The sequence below is a fragment of the Lepisosteus oculatus genome, chromosome 15 (assembly GCF_040954835.1).
Source record: "Lepisosteus oculatus isolate fLepOcu1 chromosome 15, fLepOcu1.hap2, whole genome shotgun sequence".
Lineage (NCBI taxonomy): Eukaryota > Metazoa > Chordata > Actinopteri > Semionotiformes > Lepisosteidae > Lepisosteus > Lepisosteus oculatus.
In genome coordinates this window covers 19,171,622-19,196,843 of record NC_090710.1, presented here as the reverse complement: position 1 = coordinate 19,196,843, position 25,222 = coordinate 19,171,622, and the positions used below count along the sequence as shown (strand labels likewise).

Below are 25,222 nucleotides of genomic sequence, written 5' to 3'. Positions count from 1 at the left end.
GACAATGTAAGAGCATGGTTCAAGTGCTTCAGGCATTCACTGCAGCTACACACACTACACGACAGCAGCATTGCCACCTTGTAATCTGAACCTATAAGATGTCAGAAGCACAGCAAGACTAAGCCGGGATAGCACTGGCATGGGAGACATCCAGGGAAACCCAGGTTGCTGCTGAAAGTTGTATATGTAGACTGTAGCCCTAACCCTATACCTTTGGACCAGAATTTCCAAATCAATGAAGTCAAATCAGTGCTATAGGAGATGTTGTCTCTGGCTGAAATATTATACAGAGATCCTGACCACTTGGCATTACAGATCCCAGGGCACTGTTCAAAAGAGCTGGAGCAGTAAACCTGAAGCCATGACTAAATCCCACACTGGACTTGTGCAATCTGAGCTCCCTAAAGTTCCCCCTTAATTCAGCTGGTGGAAATTTAAGTTGAACTCGCCACTCAGCTGAACATTGTCATAAACTTCTGTCATCACACTGGATAATTAATTTTGGTTAAAGAACCACATTTTCTGAAACTGACATCCATTTTCTCTGATTTCCTGGTGTTTCATATTGCTTGCTTAATTGCAAATTAATCCTGATGAAAACAATAATTAATAAAAATAAACTGTATTTAATTTAAAGCACATTTCATGACACTGGTTCACCTAGCATGACATGTCAGGAGACAGTTACCCACTGTTTTATTATTTCTTATCTGAAACCTCACACTTTAAAATTGGCATCCGTTTCAGTTCCTTCAAGACAAATTAGTCTTCACCACAAGAGGGCACTGTTTTGCATCTTTAGACTGTTACACTATAGCAGAACAAAGTAAACAACAAGGATCAGAACTACTGAGAAGTCTGCAAAAGAATAAGTAAAGGTTTATTCCATGCTGAAAAGAGACGAAAAGAAACAACATTTCAGCCATGGAGCCTTCTTGTTCCTTTGCAACCTACACATGCTGACGCAGCTACCCACTTGAACTACTGAAAAGACTGACAAGCGTTGGTTCAAAACAAGACGTCTCTATTTGAAACACCTTTAATGTGAAAAAATCTGTCTCTGACCAAATTAACGATATAAGAGACTCTACTCCTACTACTTCTGCAATTACTAACATCTATGGATGCTTGCTTATTGCTAAAAACTTAAAAGAAGACATACTGTATCTTAAAATGATTAAAACAGTTAAACAAGTAACAGCTGTATGAAAGTTTGTATGCATATTTTTCTGTTAAATCCTTTGTGTTTTGGAGAAAAGAGATATTCAAATCTTATAATCCACCTAAGAGTCCTCTTACAGCCCATATTAACAGTGAAAAAAAACATGTTGGAATTCAGACTGTGAAAAATAATTCAAAATCACTGAGTATAATAAATGTAAACAATTATTAGTGATAAGAGATTTGTATTAAATTTGTATTAAAAAAAACAAAAACAAAAATTTGAATATACAACTTTCAGAAGTTTAAAAGCAAGGATATATACAGTAGAAAAGTATGAATTAATCAACAGACAGATAATTGAGAAAGTAAAAATGAAGTTACAGTACATGAAAGTTGATAATTCAGGTTTTCAGTACATTGAATTAAAACACACATTTCTGATATGGGGAAAAAGTAGTCTTACTTGATCTTGACTTGAGGTAATAGTCGATTTTGGAATACAGTACTTTTCATAATTATTAAATGCAATGAATTATTAAATTGTTTAATTCAATACTAAGAATGGCACAACAAATATATTCTGCCATTCATCGTTACTGAATTTATCATATAAACTGCAGTGCATTATTAAAAAAGGCTTTTTTGTTTAATTTGTTTTTAGACATGGCAAGCACAAAAATGGCGATTTATTACAGAGATGAGTCATTCGCTTTTGCAAGCACATCTTGTAAGAAACTTGATAAGTAGCAAAAACACATTTCACTTTTTTTTGGAAGTGTGTTTGGTGTTTCCAGTTCTCTACAGTTATACTAATGACTAAATCGGGCAATCAGCCCAAAGCTTGCCCGAGGAGAAGGAAAAAATCAGACCTGCTAACAACCTAAAAACCTCAAACGTCTGCCCTGGCAGTTTCTTCCCAGATGGCACAATATTGTGTTGATCCACAATACCATCTGTTTAGCAAAAATGACCAAAAATAACAAACTTCTAAAAGGTCTCAGTTTTGTCATTACTGCTGGTTGTGTGTTCTTTGTCTCTTTCCTTTTTACATATTTGCAGAAAGCAATCAAGATTACACAACTGGTGTGTTAATGTTTGTGTACTTCGTTCAGTTTGTAGGACTTTTTTAACACAGATTTAACTTCATTACCATAATATGTCCAACTTACATTAGAGGTGTAAGGAAAGAAAACAGAACTGCAATGTGCTTTACAGTTCTATTACTATTATTCCTACAGGTACTACTGCCTTTTTTACCATTAAAATGCTTAAGTAGATTGCTCATAATCACTTCTAGCAGAGGTCAAGTCTGAAACTTGTGAAACCTGGTCTGGTCTGAAATGTTACCCCATCACCTCTGAAGTCAGGTTTTAATAAGACTCTTCTGATCCTTGGTGGGTTTGGGGACCATGGTCTTGCTGATAATGGATGCAGTCCATGCAGTATCTGGCAGTAGCTGTGGGAATGCATGACAAACTGGATTCAAGATCAAAGGGATTAATCGAACCTTGTGCCCGGGCAATGGCTGCAGTGAGGAAAACTGCTGAAAGAAACCATCTCCAGCAGCTGTTCACGAGCTTCAGAGCTCATAAAGAAAGAGCTCTGGGACCAATGGATGCCAGCGTCCTGTACTTACTGTAACTTTCAACCCTTTGTTTCTCCTCACAGTTCCTTTAAAGTAACCCTTCTTTCTCTTTGCTGAGAATATATCAACATCATGTATCAAATGGCCTGGAAGAAGAAGCTCTTTATGACATCTGAACATCACCTCCAGCATAGATATTTACATTTTGAGAAAATCCCCCAAATTATCTGCAAGATACTGTAGGTCTGGACTTTCTCAGCTCTCTGTTTTGGGTCCTTTAACTGCATGGAATAACTGTATGAATTGTGCAGGGTATGCTTTACTGAAAATGTATGTCAGACTAAAGTCCAGATGCTCTCAGTTGCCAGAAATGCTCAAAATACTTCTTGTCCGAGACATTTCTGTCCAATACTTTCCAGTCTCAGACATACTGTAGGCTCAAACGATTTAAAGCACCAATCTAGTGTACCAGGATTATTTTAAGAGAGAAAGATGCATGTAATTAAAAAATATATATGTAATGATACACAGTATACTGTATGTCTTGGTGTCCTGTTTTGCACGCATACGCATTCTTGTGCACTTCTACCACTAGGAATATGTGGACTAATAGGAACTCAGTTTCACCCTTAGAGATTTAGTGTGCCCTGCTCTCTCCAGATGCTGAGTGTGGCAGAAAAGAGATGCAATCAGTTTTCTTTCCATTCAATGTTTCTTAATCATTCAGACCACATTCTTTAAAATGAGAACCAAGAGTGCAAACTCAATATAGTTATTTTAAACAGGTTTATGCAGATCACAGGTTCTGCGCTGCCTTTTAATTCTGGGACATGTCGTAATGTGTTTTTTACTTGGTTCACAGCTGCCTGTTCAGCTTGATATTCTTTCTGCCCTTCAAATCAGCTATCGCAGATGACACTGCACTTGAAAACCTTCTGAGGGGTTGCTGCCAAAGACTGTGTGTTTTTGTTGCATTAGGGTGCAACGCTGACTACACAAATTCCCCTCATTGCAAATTTACAAACACATTGTACATTGCCTGCTTGCTGTCAGCTAGCTCTGTTTTTCCCCACTATAAAAAAAAAGGCTTCAGTACTGGGAAATGAAATGGATAGAAAGTAAGACTCTTTTCCTTGTACTATTCACAAAAAAGCATCTCAGTGACTCACAGGGTTCATCAGCCCATATGATCTGCTTGGAGTTTGACCAGTGATCCTTGTGTCTGCATAATTTACCTTTTCATTTTGTTTTAAGATTTACTAAGTTTAAAAGGTGTGTCTCTGAGCTGAATATCTTCTGTTTTGTAAACAGTATGTGGTAACTACACCCTTCTCACAATTAGCGGAAACTGAAGCTTTGTTTAAGGAATACACACCTATGAAAATAGCCAAGATTGCCTGCTCATCATCGGATGTCTGCGGTTTAATTAAGCAATGGATACGGCTATTTAGAGATTTAACTTAAAGGCGAGAACACGGAATTTGCTCTTCAGATATAATCAGTGAGGATAGTTTTTCCTGTATCCTATGGCATTACTTTCAGATTTCCAAAACGAGGACTCCATTCGGCCCCTCAAGGATTGAAACAAAAACAAGGGTTGTTTCCTCTAAGCTGTGGCCTTGACAGTGTATTTCCTCTCTTTTAATACAAGCCAATAAAACATGTCTGCAGTGTTTGTGATTCTGCCTTATGGTCTTACTATAGCGCCAGATAATGCATTTTCCAAACAGGGGATTTCAGGAAGACCTTGTGAGGCCCATTCTTCTGTTATGTTTCAACCACATTCAAAGGAAGGTCAAGCGAGGCCATGAAACACACATTGCAGAGGTTACTGAGAGCTTCTCACAGGAGTGCTGGCTGTGGTGTCGCAGAAAACTTATGACACCAACGTGGCCATTTCAAGTTGATATCTGTTGCCTGGTTACCAGCCTCCCTGGCTGATTTAGAAACATTCAGTCTACCTGTAGTATCTCAGTAATAAGGGGTTGCTGGATAATAAGTAAAAAAAAAAGAGTTTCCAGCACAATTAAAAATAAATCAGCCACAGATTACCTAGGTCTGAATGCACCTGGATGTTTGGTTAAATGTAAGAAAGGGCAGCATGCCTGAATAATACAGAGATCAGGGGACTGTCAATTAACCAGAGAGAGAGCTTGTTTCCTTTTATGAGGGGAGGGAAAAGCTCCAGCCGTAGAGTGTTGATAGAGAATGGGGTTCATCAGGACAGATTAAGAAGTGTGATTTGAGGAGCAATCAATTTATGAAGTGTGTTATTAATTACTGGGAGGAGTCTAGCTGAATCCAGGTATGGTGATTAATAGGTGTGCCCACTTCTTACTATTTTGAAAACCACATAATTCCTCAGCAAACCTATCGCTTTAGGCAAGGATTGAAAAGAATGACTAGGGCGCTAGAAATGTAAAGAGATGGAGCCGTCTCTGTCAAGGGCTTTTGTCGGCTAGTATGACCGAATTAAATGCTCTGAATTATAAACTGTGTTTCAGCAGTTATACCGAGTTTTCAGATCTTCTTAAACAAAAGATTTTATGGAAATCTTTTTTTTATTTCCAAAAGAAAGACCGTTCTTCCTTGTAAATAAATACCATCCCCCCGTTTGAGAAAAGATTATGGAGTTCAAACGGAGAGCAGTGAACAAAACTTAATCAAGTGAGCGAGGAAAGGACAAAGCGCGCTCAGTCTGAAAAAAATAATAATATTGAAACATTCTCCATCACGGCATAATCCGTTTAATAATTCAGGCTAAGCTTAAAACGTGTAAGAATGCAAGTTTTTACTTTACCTTCGGCACGTGAACCTTACTAATAATAAACGAATTCAATGTGTTGAATTAAAACTATCCTGTTTTAAACCCTGCGAGTTAATGGCAATCCGGACCAATCACCTTAATTCAAAAACTTGACACATTTAATAGTCTCACAAAATGTGAAGAATTAGTAAGTATATTCAAAAATTAAACTCACCGTTCCTGCTTATTAGGGAAGAGTAATTCAAGCAGGATACTGTATTAGACCAACACCTTTTTTAAGACCACTGATCATCGCATTTAATTTGCCTGCTGGGCTCTGGTGCTTTCCCCTCTGCAGTGTTTATCACACTACAGAAACATAAAATATAAATTATTAAAGTTTAAAAGTTAGATTTAACGTTGCTAATTGTTTTAAATCTTTTATATTGTTAATTCAGATTTTAGTCGTTAATGAGTCATTTTGTAAACCGTTAATTAAATTTATTGCTAAAATTAACAAATATCATTTCAACTGGGTTTTGTCCTACAATGTTTATTTTTTAAATAATAACCATCAGATACTGTTAATACTTCATTCATAAACGTTAGACCTCACAATATACAGTACGTGAACACAGACACCGGGAGCGCTGAAGTTCTGGCGCAGCACCGGCGACACCATAAACGTTGTTTGGATTCATTCACAAACACTCCACTAACTCCAAGAAACATATTTTGAAAACAACACAAGTTTTTAACCCATGGAGTTTGATTAACAGATTTTAAAACAAAAAATTGTCACATTTGTGCCACACTGTGTATTTAATACAGACATTTTGATTCAATTATTTGAAATGAATGTGAATTAAATTTGATCAAAATAGACCAGATAATAGCCTAGAAAATGACAAAGGTGTTGGTCTTGTTATTGTAATACAGTAATACAGCGCCTGTGCTCAACTGAAAACAACACATGACGGCGAAATCCAGACTAACCTGAGAAACTCTCCTGTGGACTGTAATTCTGCCGGAGGTGTCGTGTCAGAAAGAAGACGTAATTATCCCGCTGTCTTCATCTCTGAAGTTTAAAAAATTGACACGGTCTCATATCTCTCTAGCCTGGGTTTTCTGTAGCCAACCTCCACTTAAAATCCAGAGGGGTGATGCGCGCCCCATTTTTAACTTTTTTTTTCTTAATTTCCACACTTCAAAACATTGCTAACCCAGAAGACGGATGAGAACAGGATCAGAAAGTTTTCGAGAGAGAGGGAGGGATGGAGGGCAGGCAAGATGTAATTAAAGGAGAGGGCTTGTTTGCTGTAGTTGTTCGACAAAAAAAAAACGGTGAGAGGAGGCTGTGTGTGTCAGATGGCGAGCTGTAAATTGTGTCTGAGGGAAAGCCCACACCGGTAGGGTGCATCATCAAGCTGATAGGATAAATGAAAACCAGGCGTTTACAAGAGTGTTTGCCAAAGTCAGTTTACTTTATTCTAGTGTGTCATCTCTTAAACCAAAGTATAATAAGTGTTTACAGCCCAACAGGCTGCTACCAGTATTGCATTGTGCCAGCTACTGTATATACTGCACAGTCAAGTCCTCCTTTGACATACAGTAATTCAAAAGCGAATGTTCAGTAATTTGCATCCATCCTTCCATATTCTAACCACTTCATTCAATTCAGAGCAGGGGGGAAGCCGGAGCTCTTCAGTGATATTTTTTGGAAGGAACTATGGGGGTGTGACATAGTGATGCAACTCAGTGGTTCCTACTCCTGCCTCAGTGCGAAACCCTGGTTTCAGTTCCAGACCTGGGATGCTATCTGTGTGGAGTTTGTATGTTCTCCCTGTGTTTGTGCAGGTTTCTACCCACAATCTAAAGATATACTGGTACTGTTAGTTAATGCTCTTCTAGGAAAATTGGCTCCAGTCTGAGTTTGTGCCCTTGGTTGGTCTGGTGTCCTCCACTGTGCTAAAGTACTGATGGGAAATAAATCTGGAACTAGGTCCATGACACTCAGGAGTCCAGAGCTCACTGTGTTTTGGGGTCTGTGTAACATGGTGTGTGCTTGGATCTCAAACAGATTTCATTCATTCATTTCAAAGCCCTTCATTGTGGCGGATATTTCTGAACAAATAAGAGTGATGTTCAGTTGAGATTTCTGGACCTTGGAAATGGAAATTTTGACTCTTCAGTCTTTTGACCTCCAATCAAAGACAATATTTTTATCAATCTGTCAATAATATTTGGAGTCTTGTGAAGGCAAGGAGGGACAACAGCGTGCTCCCTGCAGTACTGAGAGTCGCGTCTCAGTTTAACTCAACATACCTGTGCAAATCTGCTTTCTCCTACATGAACTTCAGGTTTTAAAGATCTGAACACTTCTGAGTGACAAGCAACTCCACCAGACATAACCTCCCAGGTTATACTATGAATGACAATGTGCTGGTGGTTAGCATGCAGAGCCAAGCCTCACATGGAAATAAAGGCATGATTTATACAAATTAAATAGCCTATGTGCCCTTTTAAAAGTACATATTGACTGCAGGCAGCTTGGGATGTGTTTCATTACTTTGAAGTAACTCTCAACATAGATCAGGAAGACAACCCCAAGGCCAAGGTGCAAGAAGAAACAGGGCTTCTTCACCTCTTTTCTGCAGTGGTCACTGCAGTGGTCACTGTCACTGTCACTGTCAACAATATAGGCCCTAACATGTCATACAATTCAATGACATGTGTTATCCCATTGCCACTCTGCATGGGAATACAAATGTCCTTCCTAACCACTGCCAGGTGCGTTATCACATGTGATGCACCAGGCAAACCTCACTAATTATGCCCCATGTCCTGCCACTGCATTGCGTCATGTATGTATATACTGTATGTGTAATGTGCTCTCAAATATATGTTTTTGCTATGGGACTTCCCTAAGAGGAAAAATACAGGCAGTGTGATCAAGGCCTAAAGCCGCATTGAAGCCTGTGTTATTCTCACTGTTAGAACGTGCTCCTCAGCACACAGGGTGGGGGACAGGGAGAAAACACAGGTTACTACCCCCCCATGAAGCCCCATGAAAATGGTTTTCCAACAGGGTGGTCAGTGAGGCTGGAACAAGCTGCCCAGCCACGTATGGAAGATGAAGGCGATACTCTGGCTTCTTTCAAGGAATGGCTGATGAGATTCATGCATCTGGTGGTTACTAACTACCTTAACTACGGTTAAGAACTAACTAGTTCTTTGAAAGGGGGTGGATAACAGATTAAATTGAAGCTGTGGGTAATAATTTCCAGTGTCCTTGGGTTTGGAAAGGTGCATAATAAATAAAAGTTATTATTATTAATTATCACTTCAATTTAACACTTATACTGTATATGAAATTTTAAAATGGCCTCCTTGGTTTTATTTCAAACAAAGAGAGGTATCTATTAGCTGCAGATGTGCGCAGTGTGAACGCACACACACAGCACTCTGCAGTGTGAACTTGAATTCCTTTATGGGTGTACAAATACACATTCCTTGAGGGTGTTGTCTTCTGTCTTTTACTGCTTGTTGTCATCATCTTGAAACCCACAACACAACCTGTCATTACAACTTCAAATAGGTCTGCAGCCTCATTCCCAGAACCTGGTAGAAGTGTGTGCTATATACCAGCTGTTCTTTGAGAAAGACACAGAGAGCACATTTTATTTTTACAAAAAAGATGCATATTGACAAATCGTCCTTTTACGGGGATAAAGTGGCACAAATTTGGAATTCCAAAATATTTTATGATTATTTTGCAAATGTTTACTGTTTTTGCCTAATTGCAAAATGTTACCAGAAGGACTGAACATACAGAGACTATACTGTATATCAATAGAATACTTGATGGGATAATGTACAGTACACAGAATGTAGACCTGTTTATTGAACATTACTTAATACAAGTTCCACATGTGAGTGACTGCAATTTAAAAATCATCACGTGGCATTCTGTGTTCTCTTAGAAGGCAAACAACATAAGTAATAACAATTGTTTTATTTAATTCAGTAAAATGCAACATAAATGTTATAAAACATCAGTTTTATATTTCACTGTGGGGTCGATATGCAGAGATTATCTAAACTGTTTTCAACCAAGCAACAATTCTGAACAAACAAGGTGACAGAATAATAACCATTTCAAACCTGCTTCTCCACATCCTGACTGCAGAGCATGATTTATGTCCCTAACTGTCTTCTGTCCTGTTGAGCACTTGACAAGACAAGGTATGCTTTCAAAACACACATATTGTTTCACATTTTGGACTATCATTTTGACCTTATAGCCACACGGGAAGATAACGTTTTCCACACAGTTGTGTTGTCGGATGATGCCAGAGGTGTGCTTTCTGGCAGAAATCAGTGTCATTGAATTGCCCCTCATTCTTCATTGACTATTCACTGACTGCTTGTGTTGTGTTATGTGTGTGAATCACTAACTTTTGACACAACAAAGTCAGAAGCTTGGCCCAGTGAAGCTTGGCCGGGTGCTTTAGACTTTTTGCCTTTGACTCAGGTTCTGTCGGGTCTGGGATTCTGTGAGTCGGAGGTAGGGAGAGCTGTAAAGCAGAATTCTTCAGGTTGCCATTTTGTAACAGCTCTCAGTTAGTGTAACTATCAACGACTTTGCTAGCAATGTGCTCAGGTCGAGCTTTGTAATTATTTCCTTAATTATTTATGAAGGCAGTCTGCCTATTAATGAAGTCTGCTTTAAAAAGACAGATTTATGAAGCAGACAACAATTAAACATATTATTACCAGTAACCATGTTTTTGATTTAGATTATTTAATTAAGCTTCCAAGATCTCTTAACTGGAGAAAAAAAAAAACCAAGACTGTGAAACCCATTTCTATGTCTGTGCCCCTCAAGGTCAGCTATTGAGTCTGACTTTGATGACATACTATATGCAAGAGCCAATGGAGTAGGTCAGTTTGTTAACACCCTGCTTTCACGGCAAACTTGAGAATGAACCTTGCAGAGCCTCTTTGGAAGAGTCTGATGCAAATGCAAGATGAAATCATTCTTAGTGCGTCTGTATTCGACGTCATCATTAGCATAGCCCTGTTTTTCAGAAAGGGCTTTTCTGGTTCGGAGGAATAACACTGGAGTTTCTGTGCATTCCTTGCCTGTTCTGGGAGAGTCCAAGAGTCTAGAGTCCAGTAAAGTGGTGGTGGAACCAATAGGTGTCACTGTCTGTCTCTTTTAACCCATAATAAAGAACATCAATGGGCAGTGGGCTCTGTTCTGGACAAAGAGGTGCTACATGGGATAAAACTACAGATGCACAACTTCAGATTAGAAGGTATGCTCTCTCTAGTTGTACACACTCCAAAGTGTTTACTACAACTCAAATAAATATGGCAAATATCATTCCACAGTTGACCAAAACTCTTAATGTTGAACTAAGTTTTCCTGTTTTATTGCCTGTGCTGTCAAATAGCATCCTCTACACCAAGGATCTGTTGCAACACAAACTGACAACCCTCCCCATGCTTTGTAATAAATACCTGGTTCTTTTTTTAAATATTACTGTCCTGTACCCATATTGTGTGTCCATTGCATTACAAACAAGTATCGTGTTCACATTTCAGCAGGTGTCAAGCACGAAGAATCAAGTTCCAAGCTAATACATATTTAATCTGTCTAATTAGGTAAATGGCGGATATCTAAAGAAACGGCGTACACAGATTAAATGCAGTCTGAAATATTAGAAGAAGCAGATGAAGATGTAGTGAGAGAAGATAAAAATGACTTACAAAGGCTGAAACAAAAGCCAAAATTACAGACTTCTCTTCTCCGACCTGTGAATCACAATTCTTTTTTTCTTTTTTGTGTTTCTTTTGTGCTGAGTGTTATTCAGTAACGCAGAACTGGAATTACTTGCCATTTGCTGCAAGGAACATCTTTTTCACTCTTCTTTTGAAACAGAGGAGTTGCAGGGGAACTGAGATATCAACACTGAAGGTCACTGAAGCCTTTAAAGTCAAGTGTTAGCTATGCAATGCAGCAATGTGTTTGCATGTATATCTGGAGGCGTATTTGCATATTTGCATAAATTCTACAAAATTGCAATCTGAGACATGATATTTTGCAAAAGCACCTCGGTATATAAGAATATATCAGGCCATTGATATGTAACCGTTTCCATGAAATAGACATTTGAGATTCAGGTTTTAACGTTTGGATGGGTATAAAATGCAGGGCGACATTATACATTTATTGACATTATATTGCTTTCTCATATACACTGTATATTGAAATGTTGTTCCTCAGCCATAAGAAGAACAGGGATAGTACCTGTCCAGATGAGAACTACCTAATGCAGTGCCCATCCATAAGTGTGAACTGAAGCAAGGAATTTCATATCAATAAGACTGATTTCTACTAGATGGTTATGGTTATGAAAACAATCATTAGAACTAAACCAAAGGACATATACAGTATATAGCATGTGCGCCCACCACTGAAAACTATACAACAATCTATCTCTACAAGATGTATGTAATCAATGTAATCTATGTAATCAAACTCTACAAAAGGAGTTGTGTGAGTGACTAGCCTGTCAAGTCCAGACCACTACACTCAGACCTCCCCGTTAGTTGGTCTGATACACGTTATTCTGCACATCTTCACTGCATTCGCTGTTGGATGGCCTATATAAAATCTTGACTCAGAACTAAGGAGGACTGGGCTCCAATAGTGGCAAGTTCACTTGAGGTGTTTGTGCTTTCATTCCAATCGCACAAAGGTCTTTTTCTCCTGATCAGTGGGGCATTCAAATTCTTGATTTTCTCCAGGCTTGATAACAGGTTAAATCACTTCATCATCCATGTCCAATCAGCTCTCCCTAATGAGGTGTGTACTAACTAATGTGTATTTTAGTGAGTCATGAATGATCAATAAATCAAACTGACACAAAAATTAATTAATTGATAGCCAAAATCTGTATACCATAATTTCTAGCATACATGCATAGGATAATAATTTTATTATTTAATGCCCATATTTTATTTTTTATATTTGGTGCTTGGTATTTTTCTATAAGATGGAAAACACCGAATGTGAAGAAGGTACTTTTAAGGATCCCAGGTTTGTGCTGGTGGTGTTGTTATTGTTAGGCCTGGGATTTGGGGATTAAAATTTCCATTAAAAAATAGACTTGTCTTAATTATAATCCTAAATTTTAAACGGGAATACTAATATGTCTTGAGGGTGTTTTTAGTTTTAGGTTTGCAGTTGTGTGTTTGCTGATGATTAAATAATGGTACTATTAGACTGAATTGTGTAAAAACGTTTTACTATGGTTTGGGCCAAGAGTCACCTCTGGGCACAAGGATTAGGATTTGAGTTTTAAATGTGAGAAATGGAGTCAATTAGATCATTTTATTCAGTTTGTTAAGAGACGACCCCAGTCATCCCAGTCACAAACTGTTTTCCCTCCTACCATCAGGTAAACGGTACCTAAGCATTCAGTCCAAGTCCAACAGACTACAGAACAGCTTCTACCTCCAGGCAATAAGACTGTTAAATAGCCAACCTGCAGCTCCTTTAGCAAATCACCCGTAATGGCTACATGGACACACAGTTTTCACTGTATTCGGCTTACTGCACTAATTGGACATAATATGTTGCACACACCATGGACACATAGCAGCAACTACTGCTGCATGCTGTATTGTTGTGCATTTATAATAATAATAATAATATTAATAATTGCTTACACTTATGTAGCGCTTTTCTGGACACTCCACTCAAAGCGCTTTACAGGTAATGGGGACTCCCCTCCAGCACCACCAATGTGCAGCATCCACCTGGATGATGCGACGGCAGCCATAGTGCGCCAGAACGCTCACCACACATCAGCTATCAGTGGGGAGGAGAGCAGAGTAATGTAGCCAATTCATAGTGGGGGATTATTAGGAGGCCATGATTGGTAAGGGCCAACAGGAAATTTGGCCAAGACGCCGAGGTTACACCCCTACTCTTTTCGAGAAACGCCCTGGGATTTTTAACGACCACAGAGAGTCAGGACCTCCGTTTTACGTCTCTTTCAAAGGACGGTGCCTGTTTACAGTATAGTGTCCCCATCACTATACTGGGGCATTGGGACCCACATGGACCACAGGGTGAGCGCCCCCTGCTGGCCCCACTAACTAAGGTACTGACCAGGCTCACACCTGCTTAGCTTCAGTGGGTTGCCAGTTGTGAGTTGCAGTGTGATATGGCTGCTGGCATTGGATAAATAAACTTTGATTTGATTTGATTTGATTTTGGTTCTTAGTTGGCAAGGGACAGGGATGAAGAAAAATTAGTCTTGGACATGGAATAGCATGAGAATGTAGAAGAATGGAGCTAAAACCTGGAAAAGAGTGCTTAACAGTATCTGACACGTGTCTTTTTTCACTTCTGATGAAAGACGATATCTGAATTCTCTCCATTATTTGAGTACACTTAATTTAATCTTCAAGGAATGATAAACACTTTCATTTGCACAATGCCCAGTTTTTCATCAAAAGCCTTTTCACTCCCATCACATCACAATTATGAGGGCTCTTTGATTTGTGGGAAAGGCTGGTTGAATTTTAAAGTGAAATTATGAAATGCCCATAACAGCAAGACTTGAACAGCTTGATAAACCTAAAGACTTTATTCTCCCTATGTGTTAAACGTTAAGTATCTGAAATACCCAATTGAATTTAAAAATGCACAAAAAGCAGAGGAGACTTAAAAAAATTTAAAGTTTAAACTCCTGTTTGTTATTCCCCCAATTTTAAAAGATACCCACGCTTAAGCAGATCTCTCATTTTGACGCAAAATCAACTGAAGAAGCAGTTAAAGTTGTTAATGCTGTACCTCACACTAGAGTCAAAGGGTGTTCAGACAGAAAGGATATACTGTATCTGTTGCTGTTTCCCCATGTGACAGTCAATCACCTGGTGAGCCATGACTACTGCTAAGGGAAGATAAACCCAGCGGCCAGGGGCTTCTAGTACTGTAGCTTGCCAATGGAAAATATTTTTTAAAGGAGAACCTACAGTATGAAATCAGTATTGCCATTATATTAGAGGTTTACAAAAAATCTGGTTTATCTTACAAAACCAAAAAAGATGCTAGAAAACGTCACTTGTCCATAATGCTTTGATTGTATAAAATGTGGATTTAAATTCAATTGAGCACGTGCCCATTCTGAAGAATTTCCCTGGAGCACACTATGGTGCTGTGCACGCTGGCTGTCCAATTCCAAATCATTTCAGCCTCGGTTCCTGGATTCATCCTTCGGTATGTCACCCACAAGATCTTTCCTTTTCAATACCTTTAAGATTTTGGATGGTGGTGTGGAACATCAATTATTCAGGGGACCGTTATTGGACTCTTTCCTGGGTATTTCCTTTGGGAATTTTCATTGGACAAGCTCTAATTAATATGTGGCAAAGATGTGGCATGTAATGGCGAGATATTTCACGTTCGTTACTTGTTTCAAATTGTTTTGGAAAAATTAAAGCAAACATGACCCAAAGAACCTTCTTCTTTTGTTGCGTTCTGAGCTTCTACTTAATTTAATCAGGTGTTTGCTTTACTCATTGCAAATGTCATCTTTCAGAAGTAGTGCAGCAATGGTGCCTCAGTCTTCCCACAAAGTGAAAATGTACAGTAAAATGACCTGTAATTTTGGGAAGTCACCTCCATCCTGGACGCTAAGATCACACTTGGGTATCAAGTCTTCCCACTATCAGATTTTCATGGCGCACCTACAGGAATGTGTATTTAAAGCTGGAACAACGTACTCAGATGTGGTTGACGCCAATACCCTGGTGTCTTTCAATGCACTGCTGTATGAGATCCTTGGATTAATTAACTACCAACTACCGAAGGAGTGAGATGAGCCAAATGGTCTCTTCTCTTTTATAACCCTCCATCTATTCTTACTCACCACCAGGAAATGGGATGATTTTGTCTTCTGGCCTTCATGTTTAACCTATGGCTTGTGTTCCCAGATCTCAGTGAAAACACTATCATGGTCACTCCCCTGTCCAGAAGCACATGTGTGTTTCTCTCTACACATATTCTGAGACAGCATTGCGAACACTGAGCAAGAGTGTCCCATCCAGCTTGGGATGTAGAACATAATGGATAAAACAAGGAAAGGAAAGAATAAATATTAAGATAACTGAGGAGCTGACAAAACCTTCTTCAGACAGTATCAAGGTCCAACAGGTTTTATTTGGCGACACCATGTATGCATTGATGGTTAAAATATAACTATAATTCTAAGACCCAGGAAAGGTTTTCTGACCTACGGTTTTCAAGAAGACAAATGTTTAGCTGCAATGCAGTTTACTGAAATCGATAGGCTTTTATTCTTTGATAGGCTTACATATGGATAACCTGACTGTTTTTTTATTACATCTAATAGTTAAACCATTAAACATCCAGGGTCTTTTACATTGCAATTAATGCTGTGTTTGCAGAGATACTGTAGGGTGCTTGAGTTCATATGTAATCTCTTCTCTGTTCTGATAAGCTGTGAGTGGTGCATTCCCCTCTGATCATTCTATGATTGTAAGAAATTACACAATGACAGGTCCATGTTCAGTCCATCTTGTTACGTTGAACGTGAGCTGCTTTCTGACTGAAGGGAACTGAATTCAACATCATATAAAGGCAGAGCGTTCCCAATACCCACATCTATTAGGCAAAGAAACATTTTCAGTTTGGATTTTAATTACGCTTGCAACCTTAGTTCCTAGATTCACCACTCTGTATGACATCTACAAGATCTTTCCTTTTCAATACCTTTAAGGATGTTGGTTGGTGGTGTGGAACAGGGGTTATACTGCCTTTCCTGGGCAGTTACAGTATGTTCTTTGTGTAACCTGGTGATCAGTATTTTGAATGAGGTCTTAACAGTGCATTGTAACATCTCAATCCTACTTCCTATGACCATCAAACGTACGACTCCTGTATCGTGCACAGGCCATGTTCAGCACCACTTTTGCCTGCAATAAGTGTAGCATTTTTTTTAATTCAACATGAATGGGGTGATGATTAGTTGGTCTTTTTGAAAACACGAACATGGAAGGCTGTATGCCATTTCGACTTGTGAAAATGGATCTAGTTCTGTTTTGGCATAATAAGTTGATTAGAAGGAATACTTTTGCTTCTAACCAGAAAGTAATGCACTAATTACTGTTTTCTTTTTCCTTTATCACATACAAACACTAATTCACATACCAGACACCCCTCACCCCCTTCTCTTACTCTGTATACCCATATTTATGTTCCTGTGCCTGTGTGCATTATTCGGCTCTTGGTTCTTCATTGTTTTCCTGTTCTGCTTTGCCTGCTTGTGCCTGCAGCCTAAATCTGTGATGTCGTTTTATGTGATTCATTGATATACTCACTTCACACCATCACTGCCTGCACTCCTGCGTCCCCACATTTCTCTTTTCCTAAATCATAAACTCCAGCAATTATGTACACGCAACACAGAAAATGAGGTTTATACACACCTGTCATCTAGTTGAACATGAAAGTATATGTGTTTCAGCATAAACTGTCGATAACAGAAAACCTCCAGTCATATTTGACTTCCTAAAGGGCCTAATACGTCTCAAATTATTAAATCATACAATGTATAGCAACAGACATTCACATACATATAATACAGCTTTAATAACTTCTAATATCACTAATATCGTATCATCTATGTCTATCTATATACAGTCTCTATCACACGTCTTTATTTCGTACTAAAATAGTAAAAAACAGAGGCTTTTCCAAAGAAGTGGACATGCCTGTGTGAGGCTGTTTATTTCTTGCTGACGTGGAACTGTCGAACAATAGGCAATTTGACTAGAGAGAGTAGCACAAGTGCAAAAATCATATTCACCTGAAATGTCTTAGTTTGTATATGTTCAACCTTACACAAATACAGACTTTCACAGCAAAATATGTTACTCTACAAATACATGAAATACATAAGACTAAAGCCGGCTTTATCAGCTTTGACAATATAGCTGGGTAGTTTATACCAAATTTCCACAATCCTTTATGAGACAAAGTTCCTTCTATGCTTTGCTTTAAAGCACTTCTTGTGTCCTATAGTTTGTGCTTCAGTGCTGATTCTGACATCAGTTGGGTTAACTACATTAATATCTTTGAGTATTTGGAATGTACCAGATCCTTTTGTAGTCTTCCTTCTACTTCAAGACTACGAGAGATTATTTTATTTTATTCTGTCAGTGCAGAATGTTAATTTGATCCCAGTAATGTATCTGGTTGCTTCTATAGACTAATTCCAAAGCAGTAATATGTTTTGTAATATAGTATTCAAAATGAGATCTTTCTATTGCTGGGTGTAATTGTAACACAACATCCTTTGAGTTAAATTGTTTTTAACTCTATAACATGACATTTGTTGTTTTATTGCTTCCCCACATTACAGAACAGTGGTCAGTCTTTTATACATAGCCTCTTCCTGCTCATTGTATGTACAGTGAATGTCCTCTGTCTGATGTTTGCCCAGTGTTGAATTTTGTGTAAAGTTGTTTGAATTTCTACATTAGGGGAAATACAAAGGAAATTCACACTGTAAACTAGACTAGTTTATTTGATGATACCAGAATCTAGATTATTAATATAAAACAATGGACAGCAGTAGTTCAACTAATGTAGAACATTGTGAAAGGAAAGTTTTTTTTTTATTTTGCTTTTTCTTTCCTCTTGATTGGTGATTTTTTTTTTAAATAGAGCAACTTTTTGAGCTACAATAAACAACTGCCTTTAGTTCGTTTTGCATTAATATATCTTATAACCATATTGTTCTGGACTTTTCAGTTCTTAACCAGACGTATTCATACTTTTCTTGGCATACATCGAAGAAGGCCATTTCCAAAATGAGGCAAACGTTAGGCATTACTGCATTAAAAGGACAAGGGAGAAAGCATGTCTTACCTAGAGCTGAGGGAGGGGAAGATGGCAGTACAGGCACAGCAGAATGGTTGTTCACCAAGAAACACACTGGTATCCGTCGGAGCAGCTGGACTGTACCTGCTTTGGCTTGGTCTATCAAGTGACAGCATTGTCCTCAGGCTGGTGTCATCGATCTCACAGCGCCCGCTGCACTGACACTTCGTCTTCAGGGCTTCCAGGCTCGTTAGTTCAGCTCCCCGGGCTCCAGCTGTCAGTCAGTGAGTCTCGCACCTGCTCAGCGTCATCAGGTCATCTCCTCAGCTGGGGGGTGTGTGGATGAGATCCATTGCCTTGAGCCCTGCCTTCACAGTTCTGGAACTGAAGCCGTAAACATGGGCAGCTCGCTCAGGCCTTCCTTCCACTCGGTCCCCTTTCGACTGCTCCCTCGTAACGAAAGTAACTCGGCAGCATATTTTCGGTCAGGTTCAGTCATGCATATCAGCCTTTTCCATCTTTGGCCCATGCACCTGTGGCGAAATCCTGTTCCCCGCAGCTCTCCTGTCACCTGTAAGCGAGGGCTCTCTTCAAACAGCCCACATGTGATTCAGCCCCAGAATTCAGACACGCTGCCCGATTCCTGTTGACTCATGGGCTGCTCAGTAACATAATCACTGGTTTAAATTCACAATGAAAAATCGTTTTTGTTTCATTTTTGAAGCTGTCTTTGGTTTCAACTGATCCTTGCCCTCTGTTGTGTATTTGAAAATGCATTAACAAGGTGTTGCTGTTTTCTTCTGTGTTAACCTTAATGAACGTTAAAAAAACAGGAAGGCTGTGTCTTTTCATTTTAGAACACTTTAGGCCACACATGATGTCTTGGGTAATTACAAGATGTCTTAGGTAGATTTCAATATTTCCAATGTTAATTGGTTTTAACACAACTCCTTTGAGTATTCTTAATGTGAGACACTGGTAAAAAGAGACAATTGCTACTACAAAACATGTGCTGTGCAATATAACAAACTATATACAATTTATATACTGTACACACAAAGAATTGTAGATGTATTTGCAGTTCTCAATATTATTGTTATTTATGGTTATGGAATGCAGTAAAGGATTTTGTTATAGCTGCAGCTGGTCTCAATTAACCCTTCCTTATCCAATTTCCCTTTCACATCCCTTTCTTCACTATATAAACCCACAGTTCACCCTGTAACATTGCTTGGTATTAGGATCTATTCTGCCTCCTGAGCCCACCTTGCCTCTTTTCTACCTCGTCTGGACTCCTTCAACGTTGGTTTTGGATTTCTCGCTCGTCTTGCCCCTATCTGATTTGTTCACCTCTCTTCGCGCCTGTTACCTGGACTTGACTCAGCCTGGAATAACCGAGCACTCTACCTCATCGCTCGCCTTGGATACCTTAGCTTCTGGACCTCTCCTGGAGACCTGCACAGGGTTCGTGAATAACATTGCTTACAGATTTATTATTAATATTAACTAATAAATCTTAGGGGGCTGTGTGCTTTATCAGACAATTGTCATATGCTTTCCATCTGCAGTTGTATTATGTTGCTTCTTAGAGGTACTAGTCTGGGATGTTCACAGATGTTTAGAAAGGTTTCTGGCATCTGAAAGACATAGTCAGTGGCTCTTCTACTTGACTGAACAGGCGTGGAGGATGAGCTGCACGGCTGAGAGTGCAGTAACCTCACATTCTACCCTCCCACTTGGTCACAGCAGCAGGTGGCTCAGACTGGTACTCGTGCATCAGTCAGCTCCTGTCCTGTGTCTTGTGCTGCCCACTGATTCTCTGCTTCTTGGGTCTCGTGCGGACATGCAAGAAACTGTAACACCTGGCTCCACCCTATCAGCTTCTGAGGTCTTAATTGGCCTTAACGAGGCCAGCCTTGTTATATTGCCATGTGGTGTGGTCTCTGCCTCTCCCCTAGGGGGAGACGTGATAGCCATCTTGAGAGGTCTACATCTACATCTGACTCCTGAGTCATGACTTACAGGCCCTGGCTTTGAAATAAATGTGGTAGGAGACCCCTTGCACCAGCTGTGTTGGTGGAAGACTTGCTTTGGGCTCAAAGAAGCAGAAAGATGCCTGCTTAACCCCTAACTTACTACTGAAGGGGAGGATGTCATGACTTATCCTTTCAAGTCCAGTGGTCTCCATCTTTCTGGTAATGAACTCGTTTCTTGTGCTCACATGCAGCAGGCAGTCTCTAGCTCACACCTTTAACACCCTCTAATTAAAGACTTGCTGTCGGGAGCCAGATGATAAAGCATATGGCTTCCAGGAATGCTACTGTACCTGTCTGGCTACAGATGCCCAGGGGGGATAATGTGACTTCTCCCGCTCATCTTTAATGGTCCTGCTTTACCACACAGACTTTAGCCTCCCCCTCTTACTCTTCAACCTTTTAAAACAAGGAATGGGCAACTCCAGTCCTTGGGATCTACCTGGTTGTCTTTATCACTCCTTCTTAAATTGAACTAATCATGCAACTTTTTAAACTTATTAATCACCCAGTCTGAAGTCTGAGCATGTCAATGTCTGGAGAAGAATATTACTGTTCTCCATACTTAACCTTAGATGAATAATAGTATCATAAAAGCATTTTATATGTTTGATCTTTACATTTGAAGATATACATTTCAATATAGTCTCCAGTATTCAATTACACATGAGGTCCTTAAAGAACATTCTGTATTGTAATATTACTTAATCAGTCCCCAGCAGTATGGGTAACAGTGTTATTAGGATATCCAATTGTTGATAATTCCTGTTCTGTGTGGAATTGGAATTGATGACTGTGACTGCTGTAATAACGTCTCTTTAGGGCAGTGTTATTCTTGTTAGATGAGCTTATTTGCTCCATTTCTTTAAGGTCACAGAGATGAACAGCAGCATCATTGCTCACTGTATGACAATCACTATGAAAAGGGTGGTTACTAGACCATTTTGCTTCCAGTCTTGCAAGCTCCTGAGGTATAGAAACACAAGTATCTTACTTCCCCACCTTTTTTTAAAAGGAAAAGCCAGAGTTGTCTTTCAATGGTCATTCATATAAAACACCTGTACAAGTGAAAGACTAATTGCAGGCTGTGATCCCTTGATGAAGGCCGAGTGAGTATCTGTATACCCATGACAGAGTACAACATCTCGGCACAACAAGTTTCCTTTCACCCTCTCAGTTCCACACTTTCTGCCAGTAACAGTACTGGGATAAAAATATAAGTCCTGTCTTTTCTTTTCAAAAGGTCATTATGATCACCACACTTCTAGAAACACAGTTGAGAGTTTTTGGTATCATATTATTCATTCACTAAAAGGTAGCATTTCAAATATTGGATTGCAAATGCTGTTAGAAGTGTTATACAAATACGTATCAATGTATTAAGTGTCCTCTATTTGATGAGGATATCAGCAGTAGATTAATTGCAAGTTAGAAAAATAACCCTAATCCTGACTCGAGTCTGCAGGTAGATACAGTAGATTGTTCCAATCTGAAATACATAAGAACTATATGAACAGATCGCTTCTCATCAATTTGTAAAGTGTAGTTATGTAACAAAGGTGCGACCAGAGAAACAACAATTCTAATTTTTAAAAAGTCTTGTGGTCTCAGTCAGCGTAGGCTAACTTGCTGGTGGGGAATGCTTTCTTTATATAAATATAGTGACCTTGTGGTAAAAGACATTTAAAAATAAAATACACATTGCATTGGTAGCATTAAAACCTTGAGGAAAAGGTAAATGAGAAATGTGAAACTGGAATAACATTGTTATTCTTGCATTCTTAACAAGTAAGCACGAATAACAACCAATTATAGTGTTCTTATGTGAAGAGTGTCTGCTCTACTTCCCAGAAAGAGGTTTAAATTGAACTCTGTGGTACAAATTAATGATGTGCTTGAGACAAAATAAAGCAGTACTGTAAGAAGCCAGATAGTAAGAACAAGTGTTTTTGGATATCAAAACATTAGTCAGAGAATCAAGGTCAGAGAAGCTGGAAAAATACAGAATACAGTATATGCTTCATCCCCTCATCTACCACGAGAAATAAGTAATAGGTTTATTCCATGCTGGGAAAAAAAGAAGAAAGCTTCAGCCGTGGAGCTCATTGCTCAAGGGTACAACAGCTGTGTCACACCTGGGATTTGAACCCACAGCCTCCCAGGTATGGGTCCAGAACCCTAAGTGCCGCTGCCCAGGACACAGGGGATAACACTTTTAGTTTGATATATTTCACCATTGTTGCACAATTTTGTATTTTCTATGCTTTTTGAAAAAACATTTATATCTCCTCCCCTTACTCTGCAGCAAAAGCCAATCATCTTTGTCTGTCTGTGCAACCAAGGCTTTGTGACAGGAAGAGTTGAAGTGACAACATCCACTGCCACAAGAGATCCATGCCCTGAAGAAATGGTTGAAGGAACCAGAAAATGAAATGTCTCTAAACCCATGAAAGACTCACAGACCTCTTGGACGATGAAAGAGAGAACTAGAAGGAGCGAAGATTGCTTAGAGGCATTTATAAAGAGGCTTTCAATTCCGTAAAACGGAAACAAAACAAAACAAAGGGAAACACACGGAGCCTTTTGTGGGAAGTGAAAAGGAAGTTGCTCTGTATTCCAGCTTGGTGAGGGAGCCATGTTCATATGCAAATCTGCTTCTTGGAGAACTACAAATGCCTCTGATCCTAACTCTCTGACAGCTGCTTGCAACTGCATTCAGGCCATAAAGAAGATTTTTCAATCAATGGAAAAACATCAAAGGATAAAATCGGCAACACCGCATCCATACCAATAAAAGTGCAACATGTTAATTAATGTAGACTTAGGGTCTTACATACACCATACAGACTGTATAAATGTCTGTTAACACTCAACGCACTTGCATAACAAAATGAGAAGACATTAACGTAAAGCCCAGAGTTCTGTTTTAGCTGAACATGTATTGTGAGAAAACATTCTCAGGCACTTTGCAATTTATATTTGCCTACCAAATAGCATTGTCTATTTTAACAGCCTTTTTATTTAATTTACCTTTTTTGTTTTTAGGAAAAAAGCATTGCTCACCTGTCACCTGTAACAACCTCTTGTTGTTAAAGCCCAAGTCCGTTTATGTCACATTTTAATGAACTGTCCTTCCTTTTATATACAAAAATAAGGGTAATGTTACTCTTTGGGGCTTTCAGGTCTTGTGATTGAACAGCGTGCTATTATACAAATGAGGATAAGACAAAACATGTCAAATTCGATTTTTATATGTGGGATGAGGTTAAGGCAGACATAGTGTTGGCATTGTGTTCCAGTTTTGTTTCTGAAGCCCTTCACAAAAAAATATTTTTGTGTTTCTTTCTTTCACAATGGAGTTTCACAGGAAACAAATACAAATGTACAGTATATTGGCACTAACAGCACATGTTGCATTTTTATGCCTCTCTGTATATTTATAAGACCCAATACAATCACTGTAGATGGAATTTGCAATTGAGATTATAAAGGTACACACTCTAAACCAAACATTCTCTCTTTTTTACAGAAGTTACTTAATGCTTTCCTTCATGTTGCTGAGAAGGACTGCACCAACTCGGACAATTCCAAGATACTGGATGGCTCCTAAACCGCTAAATGGGTGCAGCAACACAAGTCTAGAAGGAAACATCACACCGTTCTGAAGGTTACAAACGAGAGGTGGCCATTCTGCCCAGCTGACCTGTTGGGTTCTGAGGAGCTTATTGATCTGAGGACCTCACCCAGCCCTGCCTTGAAAGAAGGCGGAGTGTTGAATTCAACACCATGCTTGCTCACCTCGTTCCAGACTCCATCATCAGCTTCTAAGACGGGGCTCACACACTCATTTCCTGAGTTTCCTAGGGCCTCCTGCTTTCTGTTCCAACCCGTCGTTCAAACATTTAACCCAGTGAACATATCTACAGTATCTAGGTGTTTACTTAAGATCTTTCATGGTTAATTACTTAAAACACATTTACTCTTTTAACGGGGAACTGCAATGCTATTTTTTATTTCAGGGTTAGAAAGCACTGATGAGTGCATTTCAAACCAAGACTGAAGTAAAATGTGCGCTTGTAAAACCTCCGATCTACATCACAAAATAGACAAAATTTCTAGGTATGCGGAGCACCACATTCTGTGGTTCAGAACAAGGCAACAAAAGTTTCGTGAGGTGAAGCGGCTCTATTACACTGCAAACAAGCAGGCTTGTGAATACATCTATTTTAATCCAATAGAAATAATGCTCTTGCCTTTGAGATGGGTTTCCCGCCAAATTTAACTTCTTAACTCTGCATACTGATCTTTTTGAAACATTTCTGTGGTGAAATATCAGCTGCACAACCTGTAATTATTTGCTCGTACATCGCATTACATTAATCATAACAGTGACTAGTGAGCAGGAAGGGCCCTTTAACGTCACAATCTGCGTCAAGTCTTGCTCTCGCCCGTGGTGAGAGCAGGCGTTTGCAACCAACATGGCCACTACCAGTACTTGAACAAAGTTCACAATTTTGTGCTTAATTTAACATTTGTAAAATCTGTCTATACCGTCAATGAATTTATTTAGTTACAGAGATTTAATAACTGGTCTGAGAGAATGGGCACACGGTAGAGTTGCCAACAAAACACCTAAAACACCTGTCTAAAACACCAGTCTGTATTTATAAGTATGCACTTAATTGAATGGTAACGCCAACCACTTAACGGAGCTCAGAGCAAAAGTTTCATAAACTTCAAATTATATTAATAGCAGTCCATGACACTGG

The 25,222-nt window shown here is 39.1% G+C and overlaps 1 protein-coding gene across 5 annotated transcripts in view; it reads right to left on the bottom strand.

Annotated features, from left to right (window-relative positions):
- gpr156 (G protein-coupled receptor 156) overlaps window positions 1–19,382 on the bottom strand; it is a 40,465-nt gene extending 21,083 nt beyond the window's left edge. For 3 of the 5 annotated variants that reach the window (XM_015363704.2, XM_015363706.2, XM_015363709.2), the window contains exon 1: window positions 6,492–6,876. The gene's annotated coding sequence lies outside the window, so the exon portion shown is untranslated. Of the gene's footprint in view, window positions 1–5,730; window positions 5,815–6,491; window positions 6,877–18,468 lie in introns of those variants that run through there. The other 2 variants (XM_015363705.2, XM_069179084.1) reach the window with 2 other exon arrangements.
- Window positions 19,383–25,222: the final 5,840 nt, after the last annotated feature.